Genomic DNA, 27,827 nt, shown 5'->3' with positions numbered 1-27,827 from the left:
GTGTCGTAAAAAGTCAGAGCTTTTCCACAATACCTGACGACCATTTAATTTTTGGGCTTCCGTGGCGCAATGGTTAGCGCGTTCAGCAGTTAACCGAAAGGTTGGTGGTTCGCGCACATCTTGGAGCGGTTTTGTGAGGTCTCAGATGTGACGTAAAAAGTCAGAGTTTTTCCACATTACCTGACGAACATTTAATTTTTGGGCTTCCGTGGCGCAATTGTTAGCGCGTTCACCTGTTAACCGAAAGGTTGGTGGTTCGAGCCCACCCGGGAGAGATGTTGTGGGGTCTCAGATGTAACGTAAAAAGTCAAAGTTTTTCCAGAATACCTGACTAACATTCAATTTTTGGGCTTCCGTAGCGCAATGGTTAGTGCGTTCAGCTGTTAACCGAAAGGTTGGTGGTTCGAGCCCACCCGGGAGAGATGTTGAGGGGTCTCAGATGTGACGTAAAAAGTCAGATTTTTTCCACAATACCTGACGAACATTTAATTTTTGGGCTTCCGTGGCGCAATGGTTAGCGCGTTCGGCTGTTAACCGAAAGGTTGGTGGTTCGAGCCCATCCGGTAGCGGTGTTGTGAGGTCTCAGATGTGTCGTAAAAAGTCAGAGCTTTTCCACAATACCTGACGACCATTTAATTTTTGGGCTTCCGTGGCGCAATGGTTAGCGCGTTCAGCAGTTAACCGAAAGGTTGGTGGTTCGCGCACATCTTGGAGCGGTTTTGTGAGGTCTCAGATGTGACGTAAAAGTCAGAGTTTTTCCACATTACCTGACGAACATTTAATTTTTGGGCTTCCGTGGCGCCATTGTTAGCGCGTTCACCTGTTAACCGAAAGGTTGGTGGTTCGAGCCCACCCGGGAGAGATGTTGTGGGGTCTCAGATGTAACGTAAAAAGTCAAAGTTTTTCCAGAATACCTGACTAACATTCAATTTTTGGGCTTTCGTAGCGCAATGGTTAGTGCGTTCAGCTGTTAACCGAAAGGTTGGTGGTTCGAGCCCACCCGGGAGAGATGTTGAGGGGTCTCAGATGTAACGTAAAAAGTCAAAGTTTTTCCAGAATACCTGAAGAACATTTAATTTTTGGGCTTCCGTGGCGCAATGGTTAGCGCGTTCGGCTGTTAACCGAAAGGTTGGTGGTTCGAGCCCATCCGGGAGCGGTGTTGTGAGGTCTCAGATGTGTCGTAAAATGTCAGAGCTTTTCCACAATACCTGACGACCATTTAATTTTTGGGCTTCCGTGGCGCAATGGTTAGCACGTTCAGCAGTCAACCGAAAGGTTGGTGGTTCGCGCACATCTTGGAGCGGTTTTGTGAGGTCTCAGATGTGACGTAAAAAGTCAGAGTTTTTCCACAACACCTGACGAACATTTAATTTTTGGGCTTCCGTGGCGCAATTGTTAGCGCGTTCACCTGTTAACCAATAGGTTGTTGGTTCGAGCCTATCCGGGAGCGGTGTTGTGAGGTCTCAGATGTAACGTAAAATGTCAGAGTTTTTCCACAATACCTGACTAACATTCAATTTTTGGGCTTCCGTTGCGCAATGGTTAGCGCGTTCAGCTGTTAACCGAAAGGTTGGTGTTTCGAGCCCACCCGGGAGAGATGTTGTGGGGTCTCAGATGTAACGTAAAAAGTCAAAGTTTTTCCAGAATACCTGAAGAACATTTAATTTTTGGGCTTCCGTGGCGCAATGGTTAGCGCGTTAAGCTGTTAACCGAAAGGTTGGTGGTTCGAGCCCACCCAGAAGAGGTGTTGTGGGGTCTCAGATGTAGCGTAAAAAGTCATAACTTTTCCAGAATACCTGACAACCATTTAATTTCTGAGCTTCCGTGGCTCAATGGTTAGCGCGTTCGGCTGTTAACCAATAGGTTGGTGGTTCGAGCCTATCCGGGAGCGGTGTTGTGAGGTCTCAGATGTAACGTAAAATGTCAGAGTTTTTCCACAATACCTGACTAACATTCAATTTTTGGGCTTCCGTAGCGCAATGGTTAGCGCGTTCAGCTGTTAACCGAAAGGTTGGTGGTTCGAGCCCACCCGGAAGAGATGTTGTGGGGTCTCAGATGTAACGTAAAAAGTCATAACTTTTCCACAATACCTGACAAACATTTAATTTCTGAGCTTCCGTGGCCCAATGGTTAGCGCGTTCAGCTGGTAACCGAAAGGTTGGTGGTTCGCGCCCATCTTGGAGCGGTTTTGTGAGGTCTCAGATGTGACGTAAAAAGTCAGAGTTTTTCCACAATACCTGACGAACATTTAATTTTTGGGCTTCCGTGGCGCAATGGTTAGGGCGTACTGCTGTTAAGCGAAAGGTTGGTGGTTCGAGCCCACCCGGAGAGGTGTTGTGGGGTCTCAGATGTAGCGTGACAAGTCAAAGTTTTTCCACAATACCTGACGACCATTTAATTTTTGGGCTTCCGTGGCGCAATGGTTAGCGCGTTCAGCAGTTAACCAATAGGTTGGTGGTTCGAGCCTATCCGGGAGCGGTGTTGTGAGGTCTCAGATGTAACGTAAAATGTCAGAATTTTTCCAGAATACCTGACGAACATTTAATTTTTGGGCTTCCGTGGCGCAATGGTTAGCGCGTTCGGCTGTTAACCGAAAGGTTGGTGGTTCGAGCCCAACTAGGAACTGTGTTGTGAGGTCTCAGATGTGACGTAAAAAGTCAGAGTTTTTCCACAATACCTGACGAACGTTTAATTTTTGGGCTTCCGTAGCGCAATGGTTAGCGCGTTCAGCTGTTAACCGAAAGGTTGGTGGTTTGAGGCCATCCGGGAGCTGTGTTGCGAGGTCTCAGATGTGACGTAAAATGTCAGAGTTTTTCCACAATACCTGACGAACATTTAATTTTTGGGCTTCCGTGGCGCAATGGTTAGCGCGCTCACCTGTTAACCGAAATGTTGGTGGTTCGAGCCCACCCGGGACAGGTGTAATGGGGTCTCAGATGTAGCGTGAAAAGTCATAACTTTTCCACAATAGCTGACAACCATTTAATTTCTGAGCTTCCGTGGCTCAATGGTTAGCGCGTTCGGCTGTTAACCAATAGGTTGGTGGTTCGAACCCACCCGGGAGCGGTTTTGTGGGATCTCAAATGTAACGTAAAAAGCCAAAGTTTTTCCACAATACCTGACGACCATTTAATTTTTGGCCTTCCGTGGCGCAATGGTCAGCGCATTCGGCTGTTAACCGAAAGGTTGGTGGTTCGAGCCCACCAGGGAGAGGTGTTGTGTGATCTCAGATGTAGCGAGAAAAGTCATAACTTTTCCACAATACCTTACAACCATTTAAGTTCCGAGCTTCCGTGGCTCAATGGTTAGCGCGTTCGGCTGTTAACCGAAAGGTTGGTGGTTCGAGCCCACCCGGGAGAGGTGTTGTGTGGTCTCAGGTGTAGCGTGAAAAGTCATAACATTTCCACAATACCTGACAAACATTTAATTTCTGAGATTCCGTGGCGCAATGGTTAGCGCGCTCAGCTGTTATTCAAAAGGTTGGTGGTTCGAGCCCACCCGGGAGCAGTGTTGTGAGGTCTCAGATGTGACGTAAAAAGTCGGCGTTATTCCAAAATACCTGACGACCATTTAATTTTTGGGCTTCCGTGGCGCAATGGTTTGCGCGTTCGGCTGATAACCGAAAGGTTGGTGGTTCGGGCCCACCCAGGAGAGGTGTTGTGGGGTCTCAGATGTAGCGTGAAAAGTCATAACTTTTCCACAATACCTGACAACCATTTAATTTCCGAGCTTCCGAGGGTCAATGGTTAGCGCGTTCGGCTGTTAACAGAAAGGTTGGTGGTTCGAGCCCACCCGGGAGAGGTGTTGTGTGGTCTCTGATGTAGCGTGAAAAGTCAGAGTTTTTCCACAATACCTGACGAACGTTTCATTTATGGGCTTTCGTAGCGCAATGGTTAGCGCGTTCAGCTGTTAACCGAAAGGTTGGTGGTTCGAGCCCACCCGGGAGAGATGTTGTGGGGTCTCAGATGTAGCGAGAAAAGTCATAACTTTTCCACAATACCTTAAGGCCTGTCCAGACTGACACATTTTGCGCGTTCGCATCTTCGCTGCGCTTGTTTGCAATATCGCTCTGCTGTCCAAATTGGGTTTTCGTTACTTTGCGTCCTCATATCGCAAAGATGCAAATTTCTTGCGACTAGGCCAAGAATTTCGCGCCTTCGCGAGATAAGCACCAATCATAGACGAGAGTACGGGTGGGGTGTGGAGGGTGGCGATTAGTTTTGTTTTTATCACTTTTTCACAATGGTGGAAGCAGCGTGCAGCTCAGTCGAGTCACTATTAATAAATATGGTGAACGTAGATGGCGCAATGATTTCTCAAATTTCATTGGCTCTCAGAATAGGAAAAGCAAAATATTTGCGTGTATCTGAACAGTAGGGCAAATATTTTTCATGTACGGTTACGAAGATGCGAATAAACTAAGGCGCGAACACGCGAGCGCGAGCTCAATGTGGACAAAGCTTTACAACCATTTAAGTTCCGAGCTTCCGTGGCTCAATGGTTAGCGCGTTCGGCTGTTAACCGAAAGGTTGGTGGTTCGAGCCCACCCGGGAGAGGTGTTGTGTGGTCTCAGGTGTAGCGTGAAAAGTCATAACATTTCCACAATACCTGACAAACATTTAATTTCTGAGATTCCGTGGCGCAATGGTTAGCGCGCTCAGCTGCTATTCAAAAGGTTGGTGGTTCGAGCCCACCCGGGAGCAGTGTTGTGAGTTCTCAGATGTGACGTAAAAAGTCGGCGTTATTCCACAATACCTGACGACCATTTAATTTTTGGGCTTCCGTGGCGCAATGGTTTGCGCGTTCGGCTGTTAACCGAAAGGTTGGTGGTTCGGGCCCACCCAGGAGAGGTGTTGTGGGGTCTCAGATGTAGCGTGAAAAGTCATAACTTTTCCACAATACCTGACAACCATTTAATTTCCGAGCTTCCGTGGGTCAATGGTTAGCGCGTTCGGCTGTTAACCGAAATGTTGGTGGTTCGAGCCCACCCGGGAGAGGTGTTGTGTGGTCTCAGATGTAGCGTGAAAAGACAGAGTTTTTCCACAATACCTGACGAACGTTTCATTTATGGGCTTCCGTAGCGCAATGGTTAGCGCGTTCAGCTGTTAACCGAAAGGTTGGTGGTTCGAGCCCACCCGGGAGCAGTGTTGTGAGTTCTCAGATGTGACGTAAAAAGTCGGCGTTATTCCAAAATACCTGACGACCATTTAATTTTTGGGCTTCCGTGGCGCAATGGTTTGCGCGTTCGGCTGTTAACCGAAAGGTTGGTGGTTCGGGCCCACCCAGGAGAGGTGTTGTGGGGTCTCAGATGTAGCGTGAAAAGTCATAACTTTTCCACAATACCTGACAACCATTTAATTTCCGAGCTTCCGTGGGTCAATGGTTAGCGCGTTCGGCTGTTAACCGAAAGGTTGGTGGTTCGAGCCCACCCGGGAGAGGTGTTGTGTGGTCTCAGATGTGACGTAAAAAGTCAGAGTTTTTCCACAATACCTGACGAACATTTAATTTTTGGGCTTCCGTGGTGCAATGGTTAGCGCGTTCAGCTGTTAACCGAAAGGTTGGTGGTTCGAGACCATCCGGGACCGGTGTTGTGAGGTCTCAGATGTGACGTAAAAAGTCAGAGTTTTTCCACAATACCTGACGACCATTTAATTTTTGGGCTTCCGTGGCGCAATGGTTAGCGCGTTCGGCTGTTAACCGAAAGGTTGGTGGTTCGAGCCCAACCAGGAACTGTGTTGTGAGGTCTCAGATGTGACGTAAAATGTCAGAGTTTTTCCACAATACCTGACGAACATTTAATTTTTGGGCTTCCGTGGCGCAATGGTTAGCGCGTTCACCTGTTAACCGAAATGTTGGTGGTTCGAGCCCACCCGGGACAGGTGTAATGGGGTCTCAGATGTAGCGTGAAAAGTCATAACTTTTCCACAATAGCTGACAACCATTTAATTTCTGAGCTTCCGTGGCTCAATGGTTAGCGCGTTCGGCTGTTAACCAATAGGTTGGTGGTTCGAACCCACCCGGGAGCGGTTTTGTGGGATCTCAAATGTAACGTAAAAAGCCAAAGTTTTTCCACAATACCTGACGACCATTTAATTTTTGGCCTTCCGTGGCGCAATGGTCAGCGCGTTCGGCTGTTAACCGAAAGATTGGTGGTTCGAGCCCACCAGGGAGAGGTGTTGTGTGGTCTCAGATGTAGCGAGAAAAGTCATAACTTTTCCACAATACCTTACAACCATTTAAGTTCCGAGCTTCCGTGGCTCAATGGTTAGCGCGTTCGGCTGTTAACCGAAAGGTTGGTGGTTCGAGCCCACCCGGGAGAGGTGTTGTGTGGTCTCAGGTGTAGCGTGAAAAGTCATAACATTTCCACAATACCTGACAAACACTTAATTTCTGAGATTCCGTGGCGCAATGGTTAGCGCGCTCAGCTGTTATTCAAAAGGTTGGTGGTTCGAGCCCACCCGGGAGCAGTGTTGTGAGTTCTCAGATGTGACGTAAAAAGTCGGCGTTATTCCACAATACCTGACGACCATTTAATTTTTGGGCTTCCTTGGCGCAATGGTTTGCGCGTTCGGCTGTTAACCGAAAGGTTGGTGAGTCGGGCCCACCCAGGAGAGGTGTTGTGGGGTCTCAGATGTAACGTGAAAAGTCATAACTTTTCCACAATACCTGACAACCATTTAATTTCCGAGCTTCCGTGGGTCAATGGTTAGCGCGTTCGGCTGTTAACCGAAAGGTTGGTGGTTCGAGCCCACCCGGGAGAGGTGTTGCGTGGTCTCAGATGTAGCGTGAAAAGTCAGAGTTTTTCCACAATACCTGACGAACGTTTCATTTATGGGCTTCCGTAGCGCAATGGTTAGCGCGTTCAGCTGTTAACCGAAAGGTTGGTGGTTCGATCCCACCCGGAAGAGGTGTTGTGGGGTCTCAGATGTAGCGAGAAAAGTCATAACTTTTCCACAATACCTTACAACCATTTAAGTTCCGAGCTTCCGTGGCTCAATGGTTAGCGCGTTCGGCTGTTAACCGAAAGGTTGGTGGTTCGAGCCCACCCGGGAGAGGTGTTGTGTGGTCTCAGGTGTAGCGTGAAAAGTCATAACATTTACACAATACCTGACAAACATTTAATTTCTGAGATTCCGTGGCGCAATGGTTAGCGCGCTCAGCTGTTATTCAAAAGGTTGGTGGTTCGAGCCCACCCGGGAGCAGTGTTGTGAGGTCTCAGATGTGACGTAAAAAGTCGGAGTTATTCCACAATACCTGACGACCATTTAATTTTTGGGCTTCCGTGGCGCAATGGTTTGCGCGTTCGGCTGTTAACCGAAAGGTTGGTGGTTCGGGCCCACCCAGGAGAGGTGTTCTGGGGTCTCAGATGTAGCGTGAAAAGTCATAACTTTTCCACAATACCTGACAACCATTTAACTTCCGAGCTTCCGTGGGTCAATGGCTAGCGCGTTCGGCTGTTAACCGAAAGGTTGGTGGTTCGAGCCCACCCGGGAGAGGTGTTGTGTGGTCTCAGATGTAGCGTGAAAAGTCAGAGTTTTTCCACAATACCTGACGAACGTTTCATTTATGGGCTTCCGTAGCGCAATGGTTAGCGCGTTCAGCTGTTAACCGAAAGGTTGGTGGTTCGAGCCCACCCGGAAGAGGTGTTGTGGGGTCTCAGATGTAACGAGAAAAGTCATAACTTTTCCACAATACCTTACAACCATTTAAGTTCCGAGCTTCCGTGGCTCAATGGTTAGCGCGTTCGGCTGTTAACCGAAAGGTTGGTGGTTCGAGCCCACCCGGGAGAGGTGTTGTGTGGTCTCAGAAGTAGCGTAAAAAGTCATAACTTTTCCACAATACCTGACAACCATTTACTTTCTGAGCTTCCGTGGCTCAATGGTTAGCGCGTTCGGCTGTTAACCAATAGGTTGGTGGTTCGAGCCTATCCGGGAGCGGTGTTGTGAGGTCTCAGATGTAACGTAAAATGTCAGAGTTTCTCCACAATACCTGACTAACATTCAATTTTTGGGCTTCCGTAGCGCAATGGTTAGCGCGTTCAGCTGTTAACCGAAAGGTTGGTGGTTCGAGCCCACCCGGAAGAGGTGTTGTGGGGTCTCAGATGTAACGAGAAAAGTCATAACTTTTCCACAATACCTGACAAACATTTAATTTCTGAGCTTCCGCGGCTCAATGGTTAGCGCGTTCGGCTGTTAACCGAAAGGTTGGTGGTTCGAGCCCACCCGGGAGAGGTGTTGTGGGGTCTCAGATGTAACGTAAAAAGCCAAAGTTTTTCCACAATACCTGACGAACATTTAATTTCTGAGATTCCGTGACGCAATGGTTAGCGTGTTCAGCTGTTAACCGAAAGGTTGGTGGTTCGAGCCCACCCAGAAGAGGTGTTGTGGGGTCTCAGATGTAGCGTGAAAAGTCATAACTTTTCCACAATACCTGACAACCTTTTAATTTCTGAGCTTCCGTTTCTCAATGGTTAGCGCGTTCGGCTGTTAACCAATAGGTTGTTGGTTCGAGCCTATCCGGGAGCGGTGTTGTGAGGTCTCAGATGTAACGTAAAATGTCAGAGTTTTTCCACAATACCTGACTAACATTCAATTTTTAGGCTTCCGTAGTGCAATGGTTAGCGCGTTCAGCTGTTAACCGAAAGGTTGGTGGTTCGAGCCCACCCGGGAGAGATGTTGTGGGGTCTCAGATGTAGCGTGAAAAGTCATAACTTTTCCACAATACCTGACAACCATTTAATTTTTCGGCTTCCTTGGCGCAATGGTTAGCGCGTTCGGCTGTTAACCGAAAGGTTGGTGGTTCGAGCCCATCCGGGAGCGGTGTTGTGAGGTCTCAGATGTAACGTAAAAAGTCAGATTTTTTCCACAATACCTGACGAACATTTAATTTTTGGGCTTCCGTGGCGCAATGGTTAGCGCGTTCGTCTGTTAACCGAAAGGTTGGTGGTTCGAGCCCATCCGGGAGCGGTGTTGTGAGGTCTCAGATGTGTCTTAAAAAGTCAGAGCTTTTCCACAATACCTGACGACCATTTAATTTTTGGGCTTCCGTGGCGCAATGGTTAGCGCGTTCAGCAGTTAACCGAAAGGTTGGTGGTTCGCGCACATCTTGGAGCGGTTTTGTGAGGTCTCAGATGTGACGTAAAAAGTCAGAGTTTTTCCACATTACCTGACGAACATTTAATTCTTGGGCTTCCGTGGCGCGATGGTTAGCGCGTTCAGCTGGTAACCGAAAGGTTGGTGGTTCGAGCCCCTCCATTAGAGGTGTTGTGAAGTCTCAGATGTAGCGTGAAAAGTCATAACTTTTCCACAATACCTGACAAACATTTAATTTCTGAGCTTCCGCGGCTCAATGGTTAGCGCGTTCGGCTGTTAACCGAAAGGTTGGTGGTTCGAGCCCACCCGGGAGAGGTGTTGTGGGGTCTCAGATGTAACGTAAAAAGCCAAAGTTTTTCCACAATACCTGACGAACATTTAATTTCTGAGATTCCGTGACGCAATGGTTAGCGTGTTCAGCTGTTAACCGAAAGGTTGGTGGTTCGAGCCCACCCAGAAGAGGTGTTGTGGGGTCTCAGATGTAGCGTGAAAACTCATAACTTTTCCACAATACCTGACAACCTTTTAATTTCTGAGCTTCCGTTTCTCAATGGTTAGCGCGTTCGGCTGTTAACCAATAGGTTGTTGGTTCGAGCCTATCCGGGAGCGGTGTTGTGAGGTCTCAGATGTAACGTAAAATGTCAGAGTTTTTCCACAATACCTGACTAACATTCAATTTTTAGGCTTCCGTAGCGCAATGGTTAGCGCGTTCAGCTGTTAACCGAAAGGTTGGTGGTTCGAGCCCACCCGGGAGAGATGTTGTGGGGTCTCAGATGTAACGTAAATAGTCAAAGTTTTTCCTGAATACCTGACGAACATTTAATTTTTGGGCTTCCGTGGCGCAATGGTTAGCGCGTTCAGCTGGTAACCGGAAGGTTGGTGGTTCGAGCCCACCCGGGAGAGGTGTTGTGAAGTCTCGGATGTAGCGTGAAAAGTCATAACTTTTCCACAATACCTGACAAACATTTAATTTCTGAGCTTCCGTGGCCCAATGGTTAGCGCGTTCAGCTGGTAACCGAAAGGTTGGTGGTTCGAGCCCATCCGGGAGCTGTGTTGTGAGGTCTCAGATGTGACGTAAAATGTCAGAGTTTTTCCACAATACCTGACGAACATTTAATTTTTGGGCTTCCGTGGTGCAATTGTTAGCGCGTTTACCTGTTAACCGAAAGGTTGGTGGTTCGAGCCCACCCGGGAGAGGTGTAATGGGGTCTCAGTTGTAGCGTGAAAAGTCATAACTTTTCCACAATAGCTGACAACCATTTAAGTTCTGAGCTTCCGTGGCTCAATGGTTAGCGCGCTCAGCTGTTATTCAAAAGGTTGGTGGTTCGAGCCCACCCGGAGAGGTGTTGTGAGGTCTCAGATGTGACGTAAAAAGTCAGAGTTTTTCCACAATACCTGACGAACATTTAATTTTTGGGCTTCCGTGGTGCAATGGTTAGCGCGTTTAGCTGTTAACCGAAAGATTGGGGGTTCGAGCCCATCCGGGAGCGGTGTTGTGAGGTCTTAGATGTGACGTAAAAAGTCAGAGTTTTTCCACAATACCTGACGACCATTTAATTTTTGGGCTTCCGTGGCGCAATGGTTAGCGCGTTCAGCAGTTAACCGAAAGGTTGGTGGTTCGCGCACATCTTGGAGCGGTTTTGTGAGGTCTAAGATGTGACGTAAAAAGTCAGAGTTTTTCCACATTACCTGACGAACATTTAATTTTTGGGCTTCCGTGGCGCAATGGTTTGCGCGTTCAGCTGTTAACCGAAAGCTTGGTGTTTCGAGCCCATCCAGGAGAGGTGTTGTGGGGTCTCAGATGTAGCGTAAAAAGTCAAAACTTTTCCACAATACGTAACAACCATTAAATTTCTGAGCTTCTGCGGCTCAATGGTTAGCGCGTTCGGCTGTTAACCAATATGTTGGTGGTTCGAGCACACCCGGGAGCGGTTTTGTGGGATCTCAAATGTAACGTAGCAAGCCAAAGTTTTTCCACAATAACTGACGACCATTTAATTTTTGGGCTTCTGTGGCGCAATGGTTAGCGCGCTCGGCTGTTAACTAATAGGTTGGTGGTTCAAGCCTATCCGGGAGCGGTTTTGTGAGGTCTCAGATGTAACGTAAAATGTCAGAGTTTTTCCACAATACCTGACGAACATTTAATTTTTGGGCTTCCGTGGGGCAATTGTTAGCGCGTTTACCTGTTAACCGAAAGGTTGGTGGTTCGAGCCCACCCGGGAGAGGTGTAATGGGGTCTCAGTTGTAGCGTGAAAAGTCATAACTTTTCCACAATAGCTGACAACCATTTAATTTCTGAGCTTCCGTGGCTCAATGGTTAGCGCGCTCAGCTGTTAACCGAAAGGTTGGTGGTTCGAGCCTAACCAGGAACTGTGTTGTGAGGTCTCAGATGTGACGTAAAAAGTCAGAGTTTTTCCACAATACCTGACGAACGTTTAATTTTTGGGCTTCCGTAGCGCAATGGTTAGCGCGTTCAGCTGGTAACCGAAAGGTTGGTGGTTCGAGCCCACCCGGGAGAGGTGTTGTGAAGTCTCAGATGTGACGTAAAAATCAGAGTTTTTCCACAATACCTGACGACCATTTAATTTTTGGGCTTCCGTGGTGCAATGGTTAGCGCGTTTACCTGTTAACCGAAAGGTTGGTGGTTCGAGCCCACCCGGGAGAGGTGTAATGGGGTCTCAGTTGTAGCGTGAAAAGTCATAACTTTTCCACAATAGCTGACAACCATTTAAGTTCTGAGCTTCCGTGGCTCAATGGTTAGCGCGCTCAGCTGTTATTCAAAAGGTTGGTGGTTCGAGCCCACCCGGAGAGGTGTTGTGAGGTCTCAGATGTGACGTAAAAAGTCAGAGTTTTTCCACAATACCTGACGAACATTTAATTTTTGGGCTTCCGTGGTGCAATGGTTAGCGCGTTTAGCTGTTAACCGAAAGGTTGGTGGTTCAAGCCTATCCGGGAGCGGTTTTGTGAGGTCTCAGATGTAACGTAAAATGTCAGAGTTTTTCCACAATACCTGACGAACATTTAATTTTTGGGCTTCCGTGGGGCAATTGTTAGCGCGTTTACCTGTTAACCGAAAGGTTGGTGGTTCGAGCCCACCCGGGAGAGGTGTAATGGGGTCTCAGTTGTAGCGTGAAAAGTCATAACTTTTCCACAATAGCTGACAACCAGTTAATTTCTGAGCTTCCGTGGCTCAATGGTTAGCGCGCTCAGCTGTTAACCGAAAGGTTGGTGGTTCGAGCCTAACCAGGAACTGTGTTGTGAGGTCTCAGATGTGACGTAAAAAGTCAGAGTTTTTCCACAATACCTGACGAACGTTTAATTTTTGGGCTTCCGTAGCGCAATGGTTAGCGCGTTCAGCTGGTAACCGAAAGGTTGGTGGTTCGAGCCCACCCGGGAGAGGTGTTGTGAAGTCTCAGATGTGACGTAAAAATCAGAGTTTTTCCACAATACCTGACGACCATTTAATTTTTGGGCTTCCGTGGTGCAATTGTTAGCGCGTTTACCTGTTAACCGAAAGGTTGGTGGTTCGAGCCCACCCGGGAGAGGTGTAATGGGGTCTCAGTTGTAGCGTGAAAAGTCATAACTTTTCCACAATAGCTGACAACCATTTAAGTTCTGAGCTTCCGTGGCTCAATGGTTAGCGCGCTCAGCTGTTATTCAAAAGGTTGGTGGTTCGAGCCCACCCGGAGAGGTGTTGTGAGGTCTCAGATGTGACGTAAAAAGTCAGAGTTTTTCCACAATACCTGACGAACATTTAATTTTTGGGCTTCCGTGGTGCAATGGTTAGCGCGTTTAGCTGTTAACCGAAAGGTTGGTGGTTCGAGCCCATCCGGGAGCGGTGTTGTGAGGTCTTAGATGTGACGTAAAAAGTCAGAGTTTTTCCACAATACCTGACGACCATTTAATTTTTGGGCTTCCGTGGCGCAATGGTTAGCGCGTTCAGCAGTTAACCGAAAGGTTGGTGGTTCGCGCACATCTTGGAGCGGTTTTGTGAGGTCTAAGATGTGACGTAAAAAGTCAGAGTTTTTCCACAATACCTGACGAACGTTTAATTTTTGGGCTTCCGTAGCGCAATGGTTAGCGCGTTCAGCTGGTAACCGAAAGGTTGGTGGTTCGAGCCCACCCGGGAGAGGTGTTGTGAAGTCTCAGATGTGACGTAAAAATCAGAGTTTTTCCACAATACCTGACGACCATTTAATTTTTGGGCTTCCGTGGTGCAATTGTTAGCGCGTTTACCTGTTAACCGAAAGGTTGGTGGTTCGAGCCCACCCGGGAGAGGTGTAATGGGGTCTCAGTTGTAGCGTGAAAAGTCATAACTTTTCCACAATAGCTGACAACCATTTAAGTTCTGAGCTTCCGTGGCTCAATGGTTAGCGCGCTCAGCTGTTATTCAAAAGGTTGGTGGTTCGAGCCCACCCGGAGAGGTGTTGTGAGGTCTCAGATGTGACGTAAAAAGTCAGAGTTTTTCCACAATACCTGACGAACATTTAATTTTTGGGCTTCCGTGGTGCAATGGTTAGCGCGTTTAGCTGTTAACCGAAAGGTTGGTGGTTCGAGCCCATCCGGGAGCGGTGTTGTGAGGTCTTAGATGTGACGTAAAAAGTCAGAGTTTTTCCACAATACCTGACGACCATTTAATTTTTGGGCTTCCGTGGCGCAATGGTTAGCGCGTTCAGCAGTTAACCGAAAGGTTGGTGGTTCGCGCACATCTTGGAGCGGTTTTGTGAGGTCTAAGATGTGACGTAAAAAGTCAGAGTTTTTCCACATTACCTGACGAACATTTAATTTTTGGGCTTCCGTGGCGCAATGGTTTGCGCGTTCAGCTGTTAACCGAAAGCTTGGTGTTTCGAGCCCATCCAGGAGAGGTGTTGTGGGGTCTCAGATGTAGCGTAAAAAGTCAAAACTTTTCCACAATACGTAACATCCATTAAATTTCTGAGCTTCTGCGGCTCAATGGTTAGCGCGTTCGGCTGTTAACCAATATGTTGGTGGTTCGAGCCCACCCGGGAGCGGTTTTGTGGGATCTCAAATGTAACGTAGCAAGCCAAAGTTTTTCCACAATAACTGACGACCATTTAATTTTTGGGCTTCTGTGGCGCAATGGTTAGCGCGCTCGGCTGTTAACTAATAGGTTGGTGGTTCAAGCCTATCCGGGAGCGGTTTTGTGAGGTCTCAGATGTAACGTAAAATGTCAGAGTTTTTCCAAAATACCTGACGAACATTTAATTTTTGGGCTTCCGTGGGGCAATTGTTAGCGCGTTTACCTGTTAACCGAAAGGTTGGTGGTTCGAGCCCACCCGGGAGAGGTGTAATGGGGTCTCAGTTGTAGCGTGAAAAGTCATAACTTTTCCACAATAGCTGACAACCATTTAATTTCTGAGCTTTCGTGGCTCAATGGTTAGCGCGCTCAGCTGTTAACCGAAAGGTTGGTGGTTCGAGCCTAACCAGGAACTGTGTTGTGGGGTCTCAGATGTGACGTAAAAAGTCAGAGTTTTTCCACAATACCTGACGAACGTTTAATTTTTGGGCTTCCGTAGCGCAATGGTTAGCGCGTTCAGCTGGTAACCGAAAGGTTGGTGGTTCGAGCCCACCCGGGAGAGGTGTTGTGAAGTCTCAGATGTGACGTAAAAATCAGAGTTTTTCCACAATACCTGACGACCATTTAATTTTTGGGCTTCCGTGGCGCAATGGTTAGCGCGTTCAGCTGGTAACCGAAAGGTTGGTGGTTCGAGCCCACCCGGGAGAGGTGTTGTGAAGTCTCGGATGTAGCGTGAAAAGTCATAACTTTTCCACAATACCTGACAAACATTTAATTTCTGAGCTTCCGTGGCCCAATGGTTAGCGCGTTCAGCTGGTAACCGAAAGGTTGGTGGTTCGAGCCCATCCGGGAGCTGTGTTGTGAGGTCTCAGATGTGACGTAAAATGTCAGAGTTTTTCCACAATACCTGACGAACATTTAATTTTTGGGCTTCCGTGGTGCAATTGTTAGCGCGTTTACCTGTTAACCGAAAGGTTGGTGGTTCGAGCCCACCCGGGAGAGGTGTAATGGGGTCTCAGTTGTAGCGTGAAAAGTCATAACTTTTCCACAATAGCTGACAACCATTTAAGTTCTGAGCTTCCGTGGCTCAATGGTTAGCGCGCTCAGCTGTTATTCAAAAGGTTGGTGGTTCGAGCCCACCCGGAGAGGTGTTGTGAGGTCTCAGATGTGAGGTAAAAAGTCAGAGTTTTTCCACAATACCTGACGACCATTTAATTTTTGGGCTTCCGTGGCGCAATGGTTAGCGCGTTCAGCAGTTAATCGAAAGGTTGGTGGTTCGCGCACATCTTGGAGCGGTTTTGTGAGGTCTAAGATGTGACGTAAAAAGTCAGAGTTTTTCCACATTACCTGACGAACATTTAATTTTTGGGCTTCCGTGGCGCAATGGTTTGCGCGTTCAGCTGTTAACCGAAAGCTTGGTGTTTCGAGCCCATCCAGGAGAGGTGTTGTGGGGTCTCAGATGTAGCGTAAAAAGTCAAAACTTTTCCACAATACGTAACAACCTTTAAATTTCTGAGCTTCTGCGGCTCAATGGTTAGCGCGTTCGGCTGTTAACCAATATGTTGGTGGTTCGAGCCCACCCGGGAGCGGTTTTGTGGGATCTCAAATGTAACGTAGCAAGCCAAAGTTTTTCCACAATAACTGACGACCATTTAATTTTTGGGCTTCTGTGGCGCAATGGTTAGCGCGCTCGGCTGTTAACTAATAGGTTGGTGGTTCAAGCCTATCCGGGAGCGGTTTTGTGAGGTCTCAGATGTAACGTAAAATGTCAGAGTTTTTCCACAATACCTGACGAACATTTAATTTTTGGGCTTCCGTGGGGCAATTGTTAGCGCGTTTACCTGTTAACCGAAAGGTTGGTGGTTCGAGCCCACCCGGGAGAGGTGTAATGGGGTCTCAGTTGTAGCGTGAAAAGTCATAACTTTTCCACAATAGCTGACAACCATTTAATTTCTGAGCTTCCGTGGCTCAATGGTTAGCGCGCTCAGCTGTTAACCGAAAGGTTGGTGGTTCGAGCCTAACCAGGAACTGTGTTGTGAGGTCTCAGATGTGACGTAAAAAGTCAGAGTTTTTCCACAATACCTGACGAACGTTTAATTTTTGGGCTTCCGTAGCGCAATGGTTAGCACGTTCAGCTGGTAACCGAAAGGTTGGTGGTTCGAGCCCACCCGGGAGAGGTGTTGTGAAGTCTCAGATGTGACGTAAAAATCAGAGTTTTTCCACAATACCTGACGACCATTTAATTTTTGGGCTTCCGTGGCGCAATGGTTAGCGCGTTCGGCTTTTAACTAATAGGTTGGTGGTTCGAGCCTATACGGGAGGGGTTTTGTGAGGTCTCAGATGTAACGTAAAATGTCAGAGTATTTCCACAATACCTGACGACCATTTAATTTTTTGGCTTCCGTGGCGCAATGGTTAGCGCGTTCGGTTGTTAACCGAAAGGTTGGTGGTTCGAGCCTAACCAGGAACTGTGTTGTGAGGTCTCAGATGTGACGTAAAAAGTCATAACTTTTCCACAATACCTGACAACCATTTAAGTTCCGTGCTTCCGTGGCTCAATGGTTAGCGCGTTCGGCTGTTAACCGAAAGGTTGGTGGTTCGAGCCCACCCGGGAGAGGTGTTGTGTGGTCTCAGAAGTAGCGTGATAAGTCAAAGTTTTTCCACAATACCTGACGACCATTTAATTTTTGGCTTCCGTGGCACAATGGTTAGCGCGTTCGGCTGTTAACCGAAAGGTTGGTGGTTCGAGCTCACCCGGGAGAGATGTTGTGGGGTCTCAGATGTAGCGTGAAAAGTCATAACTTTTCCACAATACCTGAAAAAAATTTAATTTCTGAGCTTCCGTGGCGCAATGGTTAGCGCGCTCAGCTGTTATTCAAAAGGTTGGTGGTTCGAGCCCACCCGGGAGCAGTGTTGTGAGGTCTCAGATGTGACGTAAAAAGTCGGAGTTTTTCCACAATACCTGACGACCATTTAATTTTTGGGCTTCCGTGGCGCAATGGTTAGCGCGTTCGGCTTTTAACTAATAGGTTGGTGGTTCGAGCCTATACGGGAGGGGTTTTGTGAGGTCTCAGATGTAACGTAAAATGTCAGAGTATTTCCACAATACCTGACGACCATTTAATTTTTTGGCTTCCGTGGCGCAATGGTTAGCGCGTTCGGTTGTTAACCGAAAGGTTGGTGGTTCGAGCCTAACCAGGAACTGTGTTGTGAGGTCTCAGATGTGACGTAAAAAGTCATAACTTTTCCACAATACCTGACAACCATTTAAGTTCCGTGCTTCCGTGGCTCAATGGTTAGCGCGTTCGGCTGTTAACCGAAAGGTTGGTGGTTCGAGCCCACCCGGGAGAGGTGTTGTGTGGTCTCAGAAGTAGCGTGATAAGTCAAAGTTTTTCCACAATACCTGACGACCATTTAATTTTTCGGCTTCCGTGGCACAATGGTTAGCGCGTTCGGCTGTTAACCGAAAGGTTGGTGGTTCGAGCTCACCCGGGAGATATGTTGTGTGGTCTCTGATGTAGCGTGAAAAGTCATAACTTTTCCACAATACCTGACAAACATTTAATTTCTGAGCTTCCGTGGCGCAATGGTTAACGCGTTCAGCTGTTAACCGAAAGGTTGGTGGTTCGAACCCACCCGGGAGAGGTGTTGTGGGGTCTCAGATGTAACGTAAAAAGCTAAAGACTTTCCACAATACCTGACGAACATTTAATTTTTGGGCTTCCGTGGCGCAAAGGTTAGCGCGTTCAGCTGTTAACCGAAAGGTTGGTGGTTCGAGCCAACCCGGGAGAGATGTTGTGGGGTCTCAGATGTAGCGTGAAAAGTCATAACTTTTCCAGAATACCTGACAACCATTTACTTTTTGGGCTTCCGTGGCGCAATGGTTAGCGCGTTCGGCTGTTAACCGAAAGGTTGGTGGTTCGAGCCTATCCGGGAGCGGTGTTGTAAGGTCTCAGATGTAACGTAAAATATCAGAGTTTTTCCACAATACCTGACTAATATTCATTTGTTGGGCTTCCGTGGTGCAATGATTAGCGCGTTCAGCTGTTAACCGAAAGGTTCGTGGTTCGAACCCACCCGGGAGAGGTGTTGTGGGGTCTCAGATGTAACGTAAAAAGCCAAAGTTTTTCCACAATACCTGACGAACATTTAATTTTTGGGCTTCCGTGGCGCAATGGTTAGCGCGTTCAGCTTTTAACCGAAAGGTTGGTGGTTCGAGCCCACCCGGGAGAGGTGTTGTGGGGTCTCAGATGTAGCGTGAAAAGTCATAACTTTTCCACAATACCTGACAACCATTTAATTTCCGAGCTTCCGTGGCTCAATGGTTAGCGCGTTTGGCTGTTAACCAATAGGTTGGTGGTTCGAGCCTATCCGGTAGCGGTGCTTTGAGGTCTCAGATGTAACGTAAAATATCAGAGTTTTTCCACAATACCTGACTAACATTCATTTGTTGGGCTTCCGTGGCGCAATGATTAGCGCGTTCAGCTGTTAACCGAAAGTTTCGTGGTTCGAGCCCACCCGGGAGAGGTGTTGTGGGGTCTCAGATGTAACGTAAAAAGCCAAAGATTTTCCACAATACCTGACGAACGTTTAATTTTTGGGCTTCCGTAGCGCAATGGTTAGCGCGTTCAGCTGGTAACCGAAAGGTTGGTGGTTCGAGCCCACCCGGGAGAGGTGTTGTGAAGTCTCAGATGTGACGTAAAAATCAGAGTTTTTCCACAATACCTGACGACCATTTAATTTTTGGGCTTCCGTGGCGCAATGGTTAGCGCGTTCGGCTTTTAACTAATAGGTTGGTGGTTCGAGCCTATACGGGAGGGGTTTTGTGAGGTCTCAGATGTAACGTAAAATGTCAGAGTATTTCCACAATACCTGACGACCATTTAATTTTTTGGCTTCCGTGGCGCAATGGTTAGCGCGTTCGGTTGTTAACCGAAAGGTTGGTGGTTCGAGCCTAACCAGGAACTGTGTTGTGAGGTCTCAGATGTGACGTAAAAAGTCATAACTTTTCCACAATACCTGACAACCATTTAAGTTCCGTGCTTCCGTGGCTCAATGGTTAGCGCGTTCGGCTGTTAACCGAAAGGTTGGTGGTTCGAGCCCACCCGGGAGAGGTGTTGTGTGGTCTCAGAAGTAGCGTGATAAGTCAAAGTTTTTCCACAATACCTGACGACCATTTAATTTTTCGGCTTCCGTGGCACAATGGTTAGCGCGTTCGGCTGTTAACCGAAAGGTTGGTGGTTCGAGCTCACCCGGGAGAGATGTTGTGGGGTCTCAGATGTAGCGTGAAAAGTCATAACTTTTCCACAATACCTGACAAACATTTAATTTCTGAGCTTCCGTGGCGCAATGGTTAGCGCGCTCAGCTGTTATTCAAAAGGTTGGTGGTTCGAGCCCACCCGGGAGCAGTGTTGTGAGGTCTCAGATGTGACGTAAAAATCCGGAGTTTTTCCACAATACCTGACGACCATTTAATTTTTGGGCTTCCGTGGCGCAATGGTTAGCGCGTTCAGCTGTTAACCGAAAGGTTGGTGGTTCGAGCCCACCCGGAGAGGTGTTGTGGGGTCTCAGATTTAGCGTGATAAGTCAAAGTTTTTCCACAATACCTGACGACCATTTAATTTTTCGGCTTCCGTGGCACAATGGTTAGCGCGTTCGGCTGTTAACCGAAAGGTTGGTGGTTCGAGCTCACCCGGGAGATATGTTGTGTGGTCTCTGATGTAGCGTGAAAAGTCATAACTTTTCCACAATACCTGACAAACATTTAATTTCTGAGCTTCCGTGGCGCAATGGTTAACGCGTTCAGCTGTTAACCGAAAGGTTGGTGGTTCGAGCCCACCCGGGAGAGGTGTTGTGTGGTCTCAGAAGTAGCGTGATAAGTCAAAGTTTTTCCACAATACCTGACGACCATTTAATTTTTGGGCTTCCGTGGCGCAAAGGTTAGCGCGTTCAGCTGTTAACCGAATGGTTGGTGGTTCGAGCCAACCCGGGAGAGATGTTGTGGGGTCTCAGATGTAGCGTGAAAAGTCATAACTTTTCCACAATACCTGACAAACATTTAATTTCTGAGCTTCCGTGGCGCAATGGTTAGCGCGCTCAGCTGTTATTCAAAAGGTTGGTGGTTCGAGCCCACCCGGGAGCAGTGTTGTGAGGTCTCAGATGTGACGTAAAAAGTCGGAGTTTTTCCACAATACCTGACGACCATTTAATTTTTGGGCTTCCGTGGCGCAATGGTTAGCGCGTTCAGCTGTTAACCGAAAGGTTGGTGGTTCGAGCCCACCCGGAGAGGTGTTGTGGGGTCTCAGATTTAGCGTGATAAGTCAAAGTTTTTCCACAATACCTGACGACCATTTAATTTTTCGGCTTCCGTGGCACAATGGTTAGCGCGTTCGGCTGTTAACCGAAAGGTTGGTGGTTCGAGCTCACCCGGGAGATATGTTGTGTGGTCTCTGATGTAGCGTGAAAAGTCATAACTTTTCCACAATACCTGACAAACATTTAATTTCTGAGCTTCCGTGGCGCAATGGTTAACGCGTTCAGCTGTTAACCGAAAGGTTGGTGGTTCGAGCCCACCCGGGAGAGGTGTTGTGTGGTCTCAGAAGTAGCGTGATAAGTCAAAGTTTTTCCACAATACCTGACGACCATTTAATTTTTGGGCTTCCGTGGCGCAAAGGTTAGCGCGTTCAGCTGTTAACCGAAAGGTTGGTGGTTCGAGCCAACCCGGGAGAGATGTTGTGGGGTCTCAGATGTAGCGTGAAAAGTCATAACTTTTCCACAATACCTGACAAACATTTAATTTCTGAGCTTCCGTGGCGCAATGGTTAGCGCGCTCAGCTGTTATTCAAAAGGTTGGTGGTTCGAGCCCACCCGGGAGCAGTGTTGTGAGGTCTCAGATGTGACGTAAAAAGTCGGAGTTTTTCCACAATACCTGACGACCATTTAATTTTTGGGCTTCCGTGGCGCAATGGTTAGCGCGTTCAGCTGTTAACCGAAAGGTTGGTGGTTCGAGCCCACCCGGAGAGGTGTTGTGGGGTCTCAGATTTAGCGTGATAAGTCAAAGTTTTTCCACAATACCTGACGACCATTTAATTTTTCGGCTTCCGTGGCACAATGGTTAGCGCGTTCGGCTGTTAACCGAAAGGTTGGTGGTTCGAGCTCACCCGGGAGATATGTTGTGTGGTCTCTGATGTAGCGTGAAAAGTCATAACTTTTCCACAATACCTGACAAACATTTAATTTCTGAGCTTCCGTGGCGCAATGGTTAACGCGTTCAGCTGTTAACCGAAAGGTTGGTGGTTCGAGCCCACCCGGGAGAGGTGTTGTGGGGTCTCAGATGTAACGTAAAAAGCTAAAGACTTTCCACAATACCTGACGAACATTTAATTTTTGGGCTTCCGTGGCGCAAAGGTTAGCGCGTTCAGCTGTTAACCGAAAGGTTGGTGGTTCGAGCCAACCCGGGAGAGATGTTGTGGGGTCTCAGATGTAGCGTGAAAAGTCATAACTTTTCCAGAATACCTGACAACCATTTACTTTTTGGGCTTCCGTGGCGCAATGGTTAGCGCGTTCGGCTGTTAACCGAAAGGTTGGTGGTTCGAGCCTATCCGGGAGCGGTGTTGTAAGGTCTCAGATGTAACGTAAAATATCAGAGTTTTTCCACAATACCTGACTAATATTCATTTGTTGGGCTTCCGTGGTGCAATGATTAGCGCGTTCAGCTGTTAACCGAAAGGTTCGTGGTTCGAACCCACCCGGGAGAGGTGTTGTGGGGTCTCAGATGTAACGTAAAAAGCCAAAGTTTTTCCACAATACCTGACGAACATTTAATTTTTGGGCTTCCGTGGCGCAATGGTTAGCGCGTTCAGCTTTTAACCGAAAGGTTGGTGGTTCGAGCCCACCCGGGAGAGGTGTTGTGCGGTCTCAGATGTAGCGTGAAAAGTCATAACTTTTCCACAATACCTGACAACCATTTAATTTCCGAGCTTCCGTGGCTCAATGGTTAGCGCGTTTGGCTGTTAACCAATAGGTTGGTGGTTCGAGCCTATCCGGTAGCGGTGCTTTGAGGTCTCAGATGTAACGTAAAATATCAGAGTTTTTCCACAATACCTGACTAACATTCATTTGTTGGGCTTCCGTGGCGCAATGATTAGCGCGTTCAGCTGTTAACCGAAAGTTTCGTGGTTCGAGCCCACCCGGGAGAGGTGTTGTGGGGTCTCAGATGTAACGTAAAAAGCCAAAGATTTTCCACAATACCTGACGAACATTTAATTTTTGGGCTTCCGTGGCGCAAAGGTTAGCGCGTTCAGCTGTTAACCGAAAGGTTGGTGGTTCGAGCCCACCCGGGAGAGGTGTTATGGAGTCTCAGATGTAGCGTGAAAAGTCATAACTTTTTCACAATACCTGACAAGCATTTAATTTCTGAGCTTCCGTGGCGCAATGGTTATTGCGCTCAGCTGTTATTCAAAAGGTTGGTGGTTCGAGCCCACCCGGGAGCAGTGTTGTGAGGTCTCAGATGTGACGTAAAATGTCAGAGTTTTTCCACAATACCTGACAACCATTTACTATTTGGGCTTCCGTGACGCAATGGTTAGCGCGTTCAGCTGTTAACCGAAAGGTTGGTGGTTCGAGCCAACCCGGGAGAGGTGTTGTGGGGTCTCAGATGTAGCGTGAAAAGTCATAACTTTTCCACAATACCTGACAACCATTTACTTTTTGGGCTTCCGTGGCGCAGTGGTTAGCGCGTTCGGCTGTTAACCGAAAGGTTGGTGGTTCGAGCCCATCCGGGAGCGGTTTTGTGAGGTCTCAGATGTGACGTAAAGAGTCAGAGTTTTTCCACAATACCTGACGAACGTTTAATTTTTGGGCTTCCGTGGCTTAATGGTTAGCGCGTTCAGCTGTTAACCAAAAGGTTGTTGGTTCGAGCCTATCCGGGAGCGGTGTTGTGAGGTCTCAGATGTAACGTAAAATATCAGAGTTTTTCCACAATACCTGACTAATATTCATTTGTTGGGCTTCCGTGGCGCAATGGTTAGCGCGTTCAGCTGTTAACCGAAAGGTTGGTGGTTCGAGCCCACCCGGGAGAGGTGTTGTGGGGTCTCAGATGTAACGTAAAAAGCCAAAGTTTTTCCACAATACCTGACGAGCATTTAATTTTCGGGCTTCCGTGGCGCAATGGTTAACGCGTTCAGCTGTTAACCGAAAGGTTGGTGGTTCGAGCCCACCCGGGAGAGGTGTTGTGGGGTCTCAGATGTAACGTAAAAAGCCAAAGATTTCCCACAATACCTGGAGAACATTTAATTTTTGGGCTTCCGTGGCGCAAAGGTTAGCGCGTTCAGCTGTTAACCGAAAGGTTGGTGGTTCGAGCCCACTCGGGAGAGGTGTTATGGAGTCTCAGATGTAGCGTGAAAAGTCATAACTTTTCCACAATACCTGACAACCATTTACTTTTTGGGCTTCCGTGGCGCAATGGTTAGCGCGTTCGGCTGTTAACCGAAAGGTTAATGGTTCGAGCACAACCGGGAGCAGTGTTGTGAGGTCTCATGTGTGACGTAAAAAGTCAGAGTTTTTCCACAATACCTGACGAACATTTAATTTTTGGGCTTCCGTAGCGCAATGGTTAGCGCGTTCAGCTGTTAACCGAAAGGTTGGTGGTTCGAGCCCACCCGGGAGAGGTGTTGTGGGGTCTCATATGCAACGTAAAAAGCCAAAGTTTTTCCACAATACCTGACGAGCATTTAGTTTTTGGGCTTCCGTGGCGCAATGGTTAACGCGTTCAGCTGTTAACCGAAAGGTTGGTGGTTCGAGCCCACCCGGGAGAGGTGTTGTGGGGTCTCAGATGTAACGTAAAAAGCCAAAGATTTTCCACAATGCCTGACGAACATTTAATTTTTGGGCTTCCGTGGCGCAAAGGTTAGCGCGTTCAGCTGTTAACCGAAAGGTTGGTGGTTCGAGCCAACCCGGGAGAGGTGTTGTGCGGTCTCAGATGTAGCGTGAAAAGTCATAACTTTTCCACAATACCTGACAACCATTTACTTTTTGGGCTTCCGTGGCGCAATGGTTAGCGCGTTCGGCTGTTAACCGAAAGGTTGGTGGTTCGAGCCTATCCGGGAGCGGTTTTGTGAGGTCTCATATGTGACGTAAAGAGTCAGAGTTTTTCCACAATACCTGACGAACATTTAATTTTTGCGCTTCCGTGGCGTAATGGTTAGCGCGTTCGGCTGTTAACCGAAAGGTTAATGGTTCGAGCACAACCGGGAGCTGTGTTGTGAGGTCTCAGATGTGACGTAAAAAGTCAGAGTTTTTCCACAATACCTGACGAACGTTTAATTTTTGGGCTTCCGTGGCTTAATGGTTAGCGCGTTCAGCTGTTAACCAATAGGTTGTTGGTTCGAGCCTATCCGGGAGCGGTGTTGTGAGGTCTCAGATGTAACGTAAAATATCAGAGTTTTTCCACAATACCTGACTAATATTCATTTGTTGGGCTTCCGTGGCGCAATGATTAGCGCGTTCAGCTGTTAACCGAAAGTTTCGTGGTTCGAGCCCACCCGGGAGAGGTGTTGTGGGGTCTCAGATGTAACGTAAAAAGCCAAAGATTTTCCACAATACCTGACAAACATTTAATTTTTGGGCTACCGTGGCGCAAAGGTTAGCGCGTTCAGCTGTTAACCGAAAGGTTGGTGGTTCGAGCCCACCCGGGAGAGGTGTTATGGAGTCTCAGATGTAGCGTGAAAAGTCATAACTTTTTCACGATACCTGACAAGCATTTAATTTCTGAGCTTCCGTGGCGCAATGGTTATTGCGCTCAGCTGTTATTCAAAAGGTTGGTGGTTCGAGCCCACCCGGGAGCAGTGTTGTGAGGTCTCAGATGTGATGTAAAAAGTCAGAGTTTTTCCACAATACCTGACAACCATTTACTATTTGGGCTTCCGTGGCGCAATGGTTAGCGCGTTCAGCTGTTAACCGAAAGGTTGGTGGTTCGAGCCAACCCGGGAGAGGTGTTGTGGGGTCTCAGATGTAGCGTGAAAAGTCATAACTTTTCCACAATACCTGACAACCATTTACTTTTTGGGCTTCCGTGGCGCAGTGGTTAGCGCGTTCAGCTGTTAACCAAAAGGTTGTTGGTTCGAGCCTATCCGGGAGCGGTGTTGTGAGGTCTCAGATGTAACGTAAAATATCAGATTTTTTCCACAATACCTGACTAATATTCATTTGTTGGGCTTCCGTGGCGCAATGATTAGCGCGTTCAGCTGTTAACCGAAAGTTTCGTGGTTCGAGCCCACCCGGGAGAGGTGTTGTGGGGTCTCAGATGTAACGTAAAAGGCCAAAGATTTTCCACAATACATGACGAACATTTAATTTTTGGGCTTCCGTGGCTCAATGGTTAGCGCGTTCGGCTGGTAACCAAAAGGTTGGTGGTTCGAGCCTATCCGGTAGCGGTGTTTTGAGGTCTCAGATGTAACGTAAAATATCAGAGTTTTTCCACAATACCTGACTAACATTCATTTGTTGGGCATCCGTGGCGCAATGATTAGCGCGTTCAGCTGTTAACCGAAAGGTTGGTGGTTCGAGCCCACCCGGGAGAGGTGTTATGGAGTCTCAGATGTAGCGTGAAAAGTCATAACTTTTCCACAATACCTGACAACCATTTACTTTTTGGGCTTCCGTGGCGCAATGGTTAGCGCGTTCGGCTGTTAACCGAAAGGTTGGTGGTTCGAGCCTATCCGGGAGCGGTTTTGTGAGGTCTCATATGTGACGTAAAGAGTCAGAGTTTTTCCACAATACCTGACGAACATTTAATTTTTGCGCTTCCGTGGCGTAATGGTTAGCGCGTTCGGCTGTTAACCGAAAGGTTAATGGTTCGAGCACAACCGGGAGCTGTGTTGTGAGGTCTCAGATGTGACGTAAAAAGTCAGAGTTTTTCCACAATACCTGACGAACGTTTAATTTTTGGGCTTCCGTGGCTTAATGGTTAGCGCGTTCAGCTGTTAACCAATAGGTTGTTGGTTCGAGCCTATCCGGGAGCGGTGTTGTGAGGTCTCAGATGTAACGTAAAATATCAGAGTTTTTCCACAATACCTGACTAATATTCATTTGTTGGGCTTCCGTGGCGCAATGATTAGCGCGTTCAGCTGTTAACCGAAAGTTTCGTGGTTCGAGCCCACCCGGGAGAGGTGTTGTGGGGTCTCAGATGTAACGTAAAAAGCCAAAGATTTTCCACAATACCTGACAAACATTTAATTTTTGGGCTACCGTGGCGCAAAGGTTAGCGCGTTCAGCTGTTAACCGAAAGGTTGGTGGTTCGAGCCCACCCGGGAGAGGTGTTATGGAGTCTCAGATGTAGCGTGAAAAGTCATAACTTTTTCACGATACCTGACAAGCATTTAATTTCTGAGCTTCCGTGGCGCAATGGTTATTGCGCTCAGCTGTTATTCAAAAGGTTGGTGGTTCGAGCCCACCCGGGAGCAGTGTTGTGAGGTCTCAGATGTGACGTAAAAAGTCAGAGTTTTTCCACAATACCTGACAACCATTTACTATTTGGGCTTCCGTGGCGCAATGGTTAGCGCGTTCAGCTGTTAACCGAAAGGTTGGTGGTTCGAGCCAACCCGGGAGAGGTGTTGTGGGGTCTCAGATGTAGCGTGAAAAGTCATAACTTTTCCACAATACCTGACAACCATTTACTTTTTGGGCTTCCGTGGCGCAGTGGTTAGCGCGTTCAGCTGTTAACCAAAAGGTTGTTGGTTCGAGCCTATCCGGGAGCGGTGTTGTGAGGTCTCAGATGTAACGTAAAATATCAGATTTTTTCCACAATACCTGACTAATATTCATTTGTTGGGCTTCCGTGGCGCAATGATTAGCGCGTTCAGCTGTTAACCGAAAGTTTCGTGGTTCGAGCCCACCCGGGAGAGGTGTTGTGGGGTCTCAGATGTAACGTAAAAGGCCAAAGATTTTCCACAATACATGACGAACATTTAATTTTTGGGCTTCCGTGGCTCAATGGTTAGCGCGTTCGGCTGGTAACCAAAAGGTTGGTGGTTCGAGCCTATCCGGTAGCGGTGTTTTGAGGTCTCAGATGTAACGTAAAATATCAGAGTTTTTCCACAATACCTGACTAACATTCATTTGTTGGGCATCCGTGGCGCAATGATTAGCGCGTTCAGCTGTTAACCGAAAGGTTGGTGGTTCGAGCCCACCCGGGAGAGGTGTTATGGAGTCTCAGATGTAGCGTGAAAAGTCATAACTTTTTCACAATACCTGACAAGCATTTAATTTCTGAGCTTCCGTGGCGTAATGGTTATTGCGCTCAGCTGTTATTCAAAAGGTTGGTGGTTCGAGCCCACCCGGGAGCAGTGTTGTGAGGTCTCAGATGTGACGTAAAAAGTCAGAGTTTTTCCACAATACCTGACGAACATTTAATTTTTGGGCTTCCATAGCGCAATGGTTAGCGCGTTCAGCTGTTAACCGAAAGGTTGGTGGTTCGAGCCAACCCGGGAGAGGTGTTGTGGGGTCTCAGATGTAGCGTGAAAAGTCATAACTTTTCCACAATACCAGACAACCATTTACTTTTTGGGCTTCCGTGGCGCAATGGTTAGCGCGTTCGGCTGTTAACCGAAAGGTTGGTGGTTCGAGCCTATCCGGGAGCGGTTTTGTGAGGTCTCAGATGTGACGTAAAGAGTCAGAGTTTTTCCACAATACCTGACGAA

At 47.8% G+C, this 27,827-nt stretch overlaps 10 non-coding genes across 10 annotated transcripts; all 10 read left to right on the top strand.

Moving 5' to 3' along the window:
* The first annotated feature begins 9,922 nt into the window (after window positions 1-9,922).
* Window positions 9,923-9,995, top strand: TRNAT-GGU (transfer RNA threonine (anticodon GGU)). Its single transcript has one exon. It is a non-coding gene; the product is annotated as a tRNA-Thr (tRNA).
* Window positions 9,996-10,069: 74 nt separating this feature from the next.
* TRNAT-GGU (transfer RNA threonine (anticodon GGU)) lies at window positions 10,070-10,142 on the top strand. The gene has a single exon. It is a non-coding gene; the product is annotated as a tRNA-Thr (tRNA).
* A 1,396-nt stretch (window positions 10,143-11,538) lies between these two features.
* On the top strand, window positions 11,539-11,611 carry TRNAT-GGU (transfer RNA threonine (anticodon GGU)). The gene has a single exon. It is a non-coding gene; the product is annotated as a tRNA-Thr (tRNA).
* An 807-nt stretch (window positions 11,612-12,418) lies between these two features.
* Window positions 12,419-12,491, top strand: TRNAT-GGU (transfer RNA threonine (anticodon GGU)). Its single transcript has one exon. It is a non-coding gene; the product is annotated as a tRNA-Thr (tRNA).
* A 660-nt stretch (window positions 12,492-13,151) lies between these two features.
* TRNAT-GGU (transfer RNA threonine (anticodon GGU)) lies at window positions 13,152-13,224 on the top strand. Its single transcript has one exon. It is a non-coding gene; the product is annotated as a tRNA-Thr (tRNA).
* Window positions 13,225-14,619: 1,395 nt separating this feature from the next.
* Window positions 14,620-14,692, top strand: TRNAT-GGU (transfer RNA threonine (anticodon GGU)). Its single transcript has one exon. It is a non-coding gene; the product is annotated as a tRNA-Thr (tRNA).
* Window positions 14,693-14,765: 73 nt separating this feature from the next.
* On the top strand, window positions 14,766-14,838 carry TRNAT-GGU (transfer RNA threonine (anticodon GGU)). The gene has a single exon. It is a non-coding gene; the product is annotated as a tRNA-Thr (tRNA).
* Window positions 14,839-14,912: 74 nt separating this feature from the next.
* TRNAT-GGU (transfer RNA threonine (anticodon GGU)) lies at window positions 14,913-14,985 on the top strand. The gene has a single exon. It is a non-coding gene; the product is annotated as a tRNA-Thr (tRNA).
* Window positions 14,986-16,234: 1,249 nt separating this feature from the next.
* Window positions 16,235-16,307, top strand: TRNAT-GGU (transfer RNA threonine (anticodon GGU)). Its single transcript has one exon. It is a non-coding gene; the product is annotated as a tRNA-Thr (tRNA).
* Window positions 16,308-18,731: 2,424 nt separating this feature from the next.
* On the top strand, window positions 18,732-18,804 carry TRNAT-GGU (transfer RNA threonine (anticodon GGU)). Its single transcript has one exon. It is a non-coding gene; the product is annotated as a tRNA-Thr (tRNA).
* The last annotated feature ends 9,023 nt before the right edge of the window (window positions 18,805-27,827 follow it).

The sequence above is a fragment of the Phalangium opilio genome, unplaced genomic scaffold, assembly GCF_054372755.1.
Source record: "Phalangium opilio isolate 3A_F unplaced genomic scaffold, DU_Popi_V2 ptg000209l_1, whole genome shotgun sequence".
Classification (NCBI taxonomy): Eukaryota; Metazoa; Arthropoda; class Arachnida; order Opiliones; family Phalangiidae; genus Phalangium; species Phalangium opilio.
Note: the sequence above shows the minus strand (reverse complement) of the source record. Positions and strands in the feature narration are given on the sequence as shown.